Here is a 6,469-nt window from a genome sequence, read left to right as displayed (position 1 = left end):
ATATATATATATATATATATATATATGTGATGCTTGTAGGATTTTGATGCAGATCCAAATAGAGCCGAATATTGGCCAAGGTCAAGACTCCAGCTTAATCAAGTAACAGTAAGCCTTGACAACTGAACAAAACTGAACTCTCGCACAAGGCCCATGGACTTTTAGAGTGAACTGATAGTGGTGGGATTCGAACCCACGTCTCCTTAGAGACTGGAGCCTAAATCCAGCGCCTTAGACCGCTCGGCCACACTACCAAACTGCCTTTTGCTAGATCCTTGTATTCCATCGTGTTCTTTGACAGAAACTATAGATCCAACAGCTGGTAGTCAAGATAGCTTTCAGAGACAATACCGTGCTGCAAGTGGGCAGATGAATGCAAATTGGCATCAGATCCTTTATGGGATCTGAAAAAAGATCCTGCACAGACAGGTATTACTAACACTTCAGTGTCATTTTAATCAATGCTGATCTTGTGGTCCTACTGCTAGCATGCCATTCAGCCTTTTTGTGGTGTGTTGAATTTGAAAGAACAAGATGGAGATGGGAGGTATTAAACATTCGGCAAGGATGATTTTGATCCATCGACCTCTGGGTTATGGGCCCAGCGGACTTCCTCTGCGCCACTCTGCTCTGTGCTGTAGTTATCCTCTGAACCTTTGGTGAGCTTCTGGTAGCTCACGAGCCACGTGTTGGAGACCCCTGGTCTGAACACTCACATCAGCCCTATGGGGAATCACAGTTAATTATGAGTGTGCGTAACTGCAGTCTGTTATTCAAAGAAATTTGTCGTTTGTAAGCTCTTATAAGCTAAATCAAATGGTCTTCCTTGCTCTTGAACAACCTGTGCTAAAATGAGATTATCTGATACTTAATAAAAAATTAAGGGGGGAGCCACTACTGAAGATAAATTAGCGCAAAAGCATCTGTAATAAACAGCAAGGAAAGGCAATAATTCTTGTTTGGTGGTTGGAACAGGGAAAGCCTATATTTCCAAAACCCTTGCCTGAATGGGATGAATCTCCCCTTGGCCCACAACCTTACCCAAATAGCTTAGTGTAGTTTTGGCAAATTCACATTTGGACAGGTTGATGGTCAAGCAGGTCCAAACCAGTCCACCAAACAGAGCCTCTACTCTCTTAAGGTGCCCTTCCCTGCACAGCCCAACAACCCACACACAAAAAAAGCACGACTTCACTGCTCTGATGACATCACTAACACATTCTAAAGAAAAAGAAAAAACTGCATTTACAGACATGAAAGGCTCCCAGCTAAACTCTCGAAAGATATCTAGCCAGTTTTGGGAAATTAAGTGCTGAAAATTCATAGTCAATTGGTGGTATTGGAAACCACACCTACTGAGAGACTGGAGCCTAAAGCTAGCATGTCAGACCACTCAGCCACACTACCAGATAAGGTTACAGCTTCACTGCTGTGATGACACCCCTGTTAAATTCTCAAATCAAAACAGAACTTAAACATTTGGACGAGAGCACAGGTAGAATAACTGAAAGATAACGGAAATACTTCCTTTGAAACCAAAGTGATGTAAAAGGCTCCCAGCTAACCCCTGCAAGACATCTGGCCAGTTTTGGCACTTTGGCCTTTATTCTAGAAACCACACCTTTATCAAGGGGGTCTAAAACTATCTGCTCTGCCCTATGTGAAAAGGTAGCAAATTGGCAGTGGTGGGATTTGAACCCACGCCTCCTTAGAGACTGGAGCCTTAATCCAGCGCCTTAGACCGCTCGGCCACACTACCAGTGAAAAGTAAAATAATAATTGTCAGCTCTGAAGGTCCAAAGATTGGCCAGAAGTCTGGAGAGCTTAGCTAGTAGAGGGTCCAGTAGATAGGTGGTGGGTTTAGAAACCAACACAAGCTTAGACAGTGCTTCCAGAGACAGTCTCGAAATTTGTTAAACAAGAAGTTAATAGGGACTCAAGTAACCTCAAGTTACTTACAACATTAAAATATAAACCAGTGATTTCCTCATTTACAGGAGATGCAAATGGGAAAAGACATGCCCATCGGGTAAACACAGTCCGTTAGCAGGGGTGGGATTTGAACCGACATCTACTGAGAGCCTAGAGCCTTAATCCAGTGCCATACACCCCTCGGCACACTACCAGCTAAGGTGAATGATTCACTGCTATGATTAAGCATTTTTGCATTCTGCTGTTTACCCAGAAAGTGTGAACATGAAGGAGAATCTCATGCTAGAGTCAGACCAGATTGGCAAAATCTCTGTCTTTGTGTCCAAATGTTGCAATTATCCAATGATGTGTTGCAGTTTTCTAGGTGTGAGTGTGGCATTATTTTTATGATGGCTGGGTGTTTATTTAAAACCTTCACAATGTGTCTATTAACTATGAACAAGGAGGAGTCAGGATGTATTTACTGTTAACAGACAAGAAGTACAACCAGGATATATTGCATTGGGTCTCCTAGGTATGGACATGGCCTCATTAATGTGTGGGTGTTCATCTACTATTAACAAGTATAAGTGGAGCCAGATTTTGTATTAGCAGAGGATGGTTTCGATCCATCGACCTCTGGGTTATGGGCCCAGCACGCTTCCGCTGCGCCACTCTGCTATATGTTATTAACAGGACCCGTTCCAGCCCGAACATCCAGCCCTCATCAAGTTAGTCAGGGGAGCCACTACTGAAGATAAATTAGCGCAAAAGCCTCTGTAGTAAACTGCCAGGAAAAGAGATAACTCTTGTCTATTGGTTAGAAGAATGAAAGCCTGTATTTCCAAAACTTTTGCCTGAATGGAACGAACCTCCCCTTGACCTACAACCTTACCCAAATAGGTTACTGTAGTTTTGGCAAATTCACATTTGAACAGGTTGATGGTCAAGCGGGTCCAAACCAGTCTATCAAATAGAGCCTGTACTCTCTTAAGGTGCCCTTCCCTGCACAGCCCAACAACCCACACACAACTTTGTTCATTAACCTCTGAAAGGTTGCTTTAGCATTTCACAGTCCAAATGGCATGATGGTAATGGTGACACAAAAGCACTAATTTCCCTGTCCTGTCCCCGTCCCATCTCCACCTTAGTAGTGATGTTGTGTAATTTTTCAAATGGATACCTACCCATCACCAGAACGCATTCATGCCAAGAAAATCCAATGCAGCACATTACAGATTTTATGTATCCAGCATGGTCATCACAGCAGTGTTGCGTTTCATGTTCACAGTTGTGTAAGCAGCAGAATACAACATTGCTTATGGTAAACAAGATTCTTCTTCCTGCGGGTGTCCAATGTGATTTTCGAATGGAGTGCATTCCCCTATGACAGGTCGATATCAATGCGGGTTAATGGCTCTTGAGAATTTGAGAGGGGTGTGACGATTGCAGTGGAGCAAGAGCTTTGTCTGGTAGTGTGGCCGAGCGGTCTAAGGCGCTGGATTAAGGCTCCAGTCTCTCAGGAGGCGTGGGTTCAAATCCCACCACTGCCAACGTGCTCCCTTTTAGAAGAACTGGTTAAAGTCCTACTTCTCTGACAGAACACAGTATGTCTCCTAGAATAACATTTTATTAACATATTCTGATGTGAGATATGGAGACCCACAGGGCTCTGTTCTTGGGCCTCTGCTTTTCTCCTTTTATATTTCACCTTCAGGCCAAATTTTTCAGTCATGCAATTGATTTTTACTGCTATGCTGATGATAGATTGTCATGGTTTGGCAGCCATGCTACATCACATTTGATCTCAACCCTCTCCTTTGATCACTACATTCTTTTCTTTCCATAACAGATGCCTAATCAATGCCTTTGTTTCATTGAGACTTGATTATTGTAACATTTATTTTCTCAAATCCAGAGAATTTGACCATGTTACACCAGTTTTAGCTTCCCTTCACTGGGTCCTCATCCATCTCAGATCAGACTATAAGGTACTTTAGATGCCCATGACTTTAAAACCTGATTGATCTCCGTAAACATTTGCTTTCATCCTGTACATCCGTTACAGAGAAGGTTTTCAGAGTAAAGCAAATAGTCTGAACAGTGGACACATGGAGGATGGGCAGTGGTGGGATTTGAACTGACGCCTCCTGAGTGACTGAATCCAAAAAAACCTGCCGCTTGTAGAGTAAACTGCAGCACCAAAGAGCAAAGTCATCTCAGTTGAGACACTTGGGCTGTCCACACTTCACCCCTAAAGATGCTGAAGTCATACAAGCCTTGCAAAATGGAGGACCAGATTGGCAAACTATCTTTGTCTGTATAAACAGTGGGAAACAACAAACCCAGATGGGAGTGTGTCTACCTGAAGGTTTACTGTTTCATCATAATCTTAGCTATATGTCCAGATATTCCAAGTATCCAATGAGGTGTTTTCTAGGTGTAAATGTGGCATTATTGTTATGATGGCTGGGTGTTTATTTGAAAACTTCACATTGTCACTATGAATGATCAAGGTAGAAACAGAAAACATTTTGTGTTAGCAGAGGATGGTTTCGATCCATCGACCTCTGGGTTATGGGCCCAGCACGCTTCCTCTGCGCCACTCTGCTCTTAAGTTTTATAATGAGTGTGTGCAAATGCACTCTGTGATTTAAAAACTTGGTCACCTGGACTGAAAGAACACTGCTCAGCATGCCGATAATACAGGCGTTTCATTTTCCCCTGTGCCGAGGACAGTTTTATTTGCCAACTCTGTCGCCAAGTTAAGCCGGTGCCTAAAACTGTTCACGTAATCAACCATGTTCTGAGGAGGCTCTGCTTCCTTTTGCAGAGCAGACAAAGGTCCACGCACAGTGTGACCAAATACCAAATAATTGTGACTGAATTCTGTGCTCTCATTACCTCCCTGGCTGCCAACAATCACGATAACCCATCCTCCCAGTCAGCATTCCCCTTACGCAGCATGCACGCAACAAAGACTTCAAAGTCTAATGGAATTGTTCCAGTGCCCCCTGACTCTGTGTGTGGTATGCGCAGGACTGATTGTGCTTGATCTTCAGCTGCTTTAAAACCTGTGCGAACAAATGTGAAGAAAAATTGGATCCTTGATCACTTTGGATTATTTTTGGTATGCCAAAGATGGAAATGAACTGACTGAGAGCGTGCACAACCAATTTGGCTGTGAGCGTACGCAGAGGATATGCAGCTGGGTATCTGGTGTTTTGGCACATAACTGTCAATAAATATGCCGCTCCAGACCTTGAATGAGGAAGAGGACCCATGCAATCTATGACAATATGCTCAAATGGCTGGTTAACGGGCGGAATGGGATACAGAGGAGCTACTTTTACTTACTGATTTGGTTTACAAGTGTGACATATCTTAATGTACTCACATCCCTTTAAACCCTAGTCCAAAAGAAGTGTCTTAAAATGCGGACAAACATTTTCCTAACACCCATGTGCCCCGACTCATGAGAGATGTGCAAAACCAAACCACAGAATTTGGAGGGCGCTACAATCTGATAAATAGGCTCCCCCAAAAATCTCTTGCCGTGTGGCACCCACTTCCTCAGCAGTACCTCGTTTTGAATGAAGTATCCATGTGCATGATCTTCCACCTCACTCCTCAGAACAGACTGGGACTAGTCCTTCAACGTTTTGTGTTCACACACCAGTTCACCATGTGAGACAGACAATGGAGCGTTAGACAATACCAACAATTCTCTGGTGGCATCTCCGGACTCCACCTGCTCAGAAAACAAAACACAACAAAAAAATGGTTCAAAACAATCCCAAGAGAAACTAATAAGCAAACACACATAAAATCAAGAGCAATTAAAGCAAAGCCAACTAATAAATATACATAAAAAACACAAATTAAATCAGAAATAAAGCATAGCAACTAATATGCATGCAAAACAAACATACGCGACCAAGAATATTCAGCCAATTGACGTAGATACTCAACAATTGAGCCAAGATGGCCTAATACTGCTGTTTGACAAGTTCTGTCCTAATGCTATTAGTTCCGACTCTGGGAAAGTGGGAAAAACAATAAAAATCCCCCAAACTACTGTATCTACGAAGTATCTCTTTAATCAAATTTCACACATTTAGGTTAATTTATGTGATCTCCTTCTGTTAACCAAACTGACTCACTTCCATTCACTGAGCCTCCCCTGAAACTGTTTGGACACCCCTGGTGAGGCCCGCCTCCCACTTTAAAAACCTCTGCTCTTCGAGAAACTTTATTATTGTCATTCTCTATTGCCTGTGGTGCTGAGCTTGTTGTTTCCTTGAAAGGAGTGACAAGGTCAGAGTCTATTGTACTGTACATAATACACATAATAATCTGCTCCATGGGAGTTGGCTGACTGAAAAGCCCTTATTACTATGCCAGCCACATACATTAAATCTAAGCCTGTTTAAAATGTCAATTTCTTTGTGAACTGTAATTAGATCTGGGGCCATTTACAGCTCACAAAGCAAAAACTACAGCTATAGCAGAAATCAGACAAAACAATGAAATTACCATTTATTAGATCCAGGGTCTC

At 42.6% G+C, this 6,469-nt stretch overlaps 3 non-coding genes across 3 annotated transcripts; 1 reads left to right on the top strand and 2 right to left on the bottom strand.

The window, feature by feature from the left end:
* Positions 1-172: 172 nt before the first annotated feature.
* Positions 173-254, bottom strand: trnal-uag. Its single transcript has one exon. It is a non-coding gene; the product is annotated as a tRNA-Leu (tRNA).
* Positions 255-1,677: 1,423 nt separating this feature from the next.
* Positions 1,678-1,759, bottom strand: trnal-aag. Its single transcript has one exon. It is a non-coding gene; the product is annotated as a tRNA-Leu (tRNA).
* Positions 1,760-3,382: 1,623 nt separating this feature from the next.
* Positions 3,383-3,464, top strand: trnal-aag. Its single transcript has one exon. It is a non-coding gene; the product is annotated as a tRNA-Leu (tRNA).
* The last annotated feature ends 3,005 nt before the right edge of the window (positions 3,465-6,469 follow it).

The sequence above is a fragment of the Seriola dumerili genome, unplaced genomic scaffold, assembly GCF_002260705.1.
Source record: "Seriola dumerili isolate Sdu_G_001 unplaced genomic scaffold, Sdu_1.0 BDQW01000645.1, whole genome shotgun sequence".
Classification (NCBI taxonomy): domain Eukaryota; kingdom Metazoa; phylum Chordata; class Actinopteri; order Carangiformes; family Carangidae; genus Seriola; species Seriola dumerili.
This window is presented reverse-complemented; position numbering and strand designations above follow the sequence as displayed.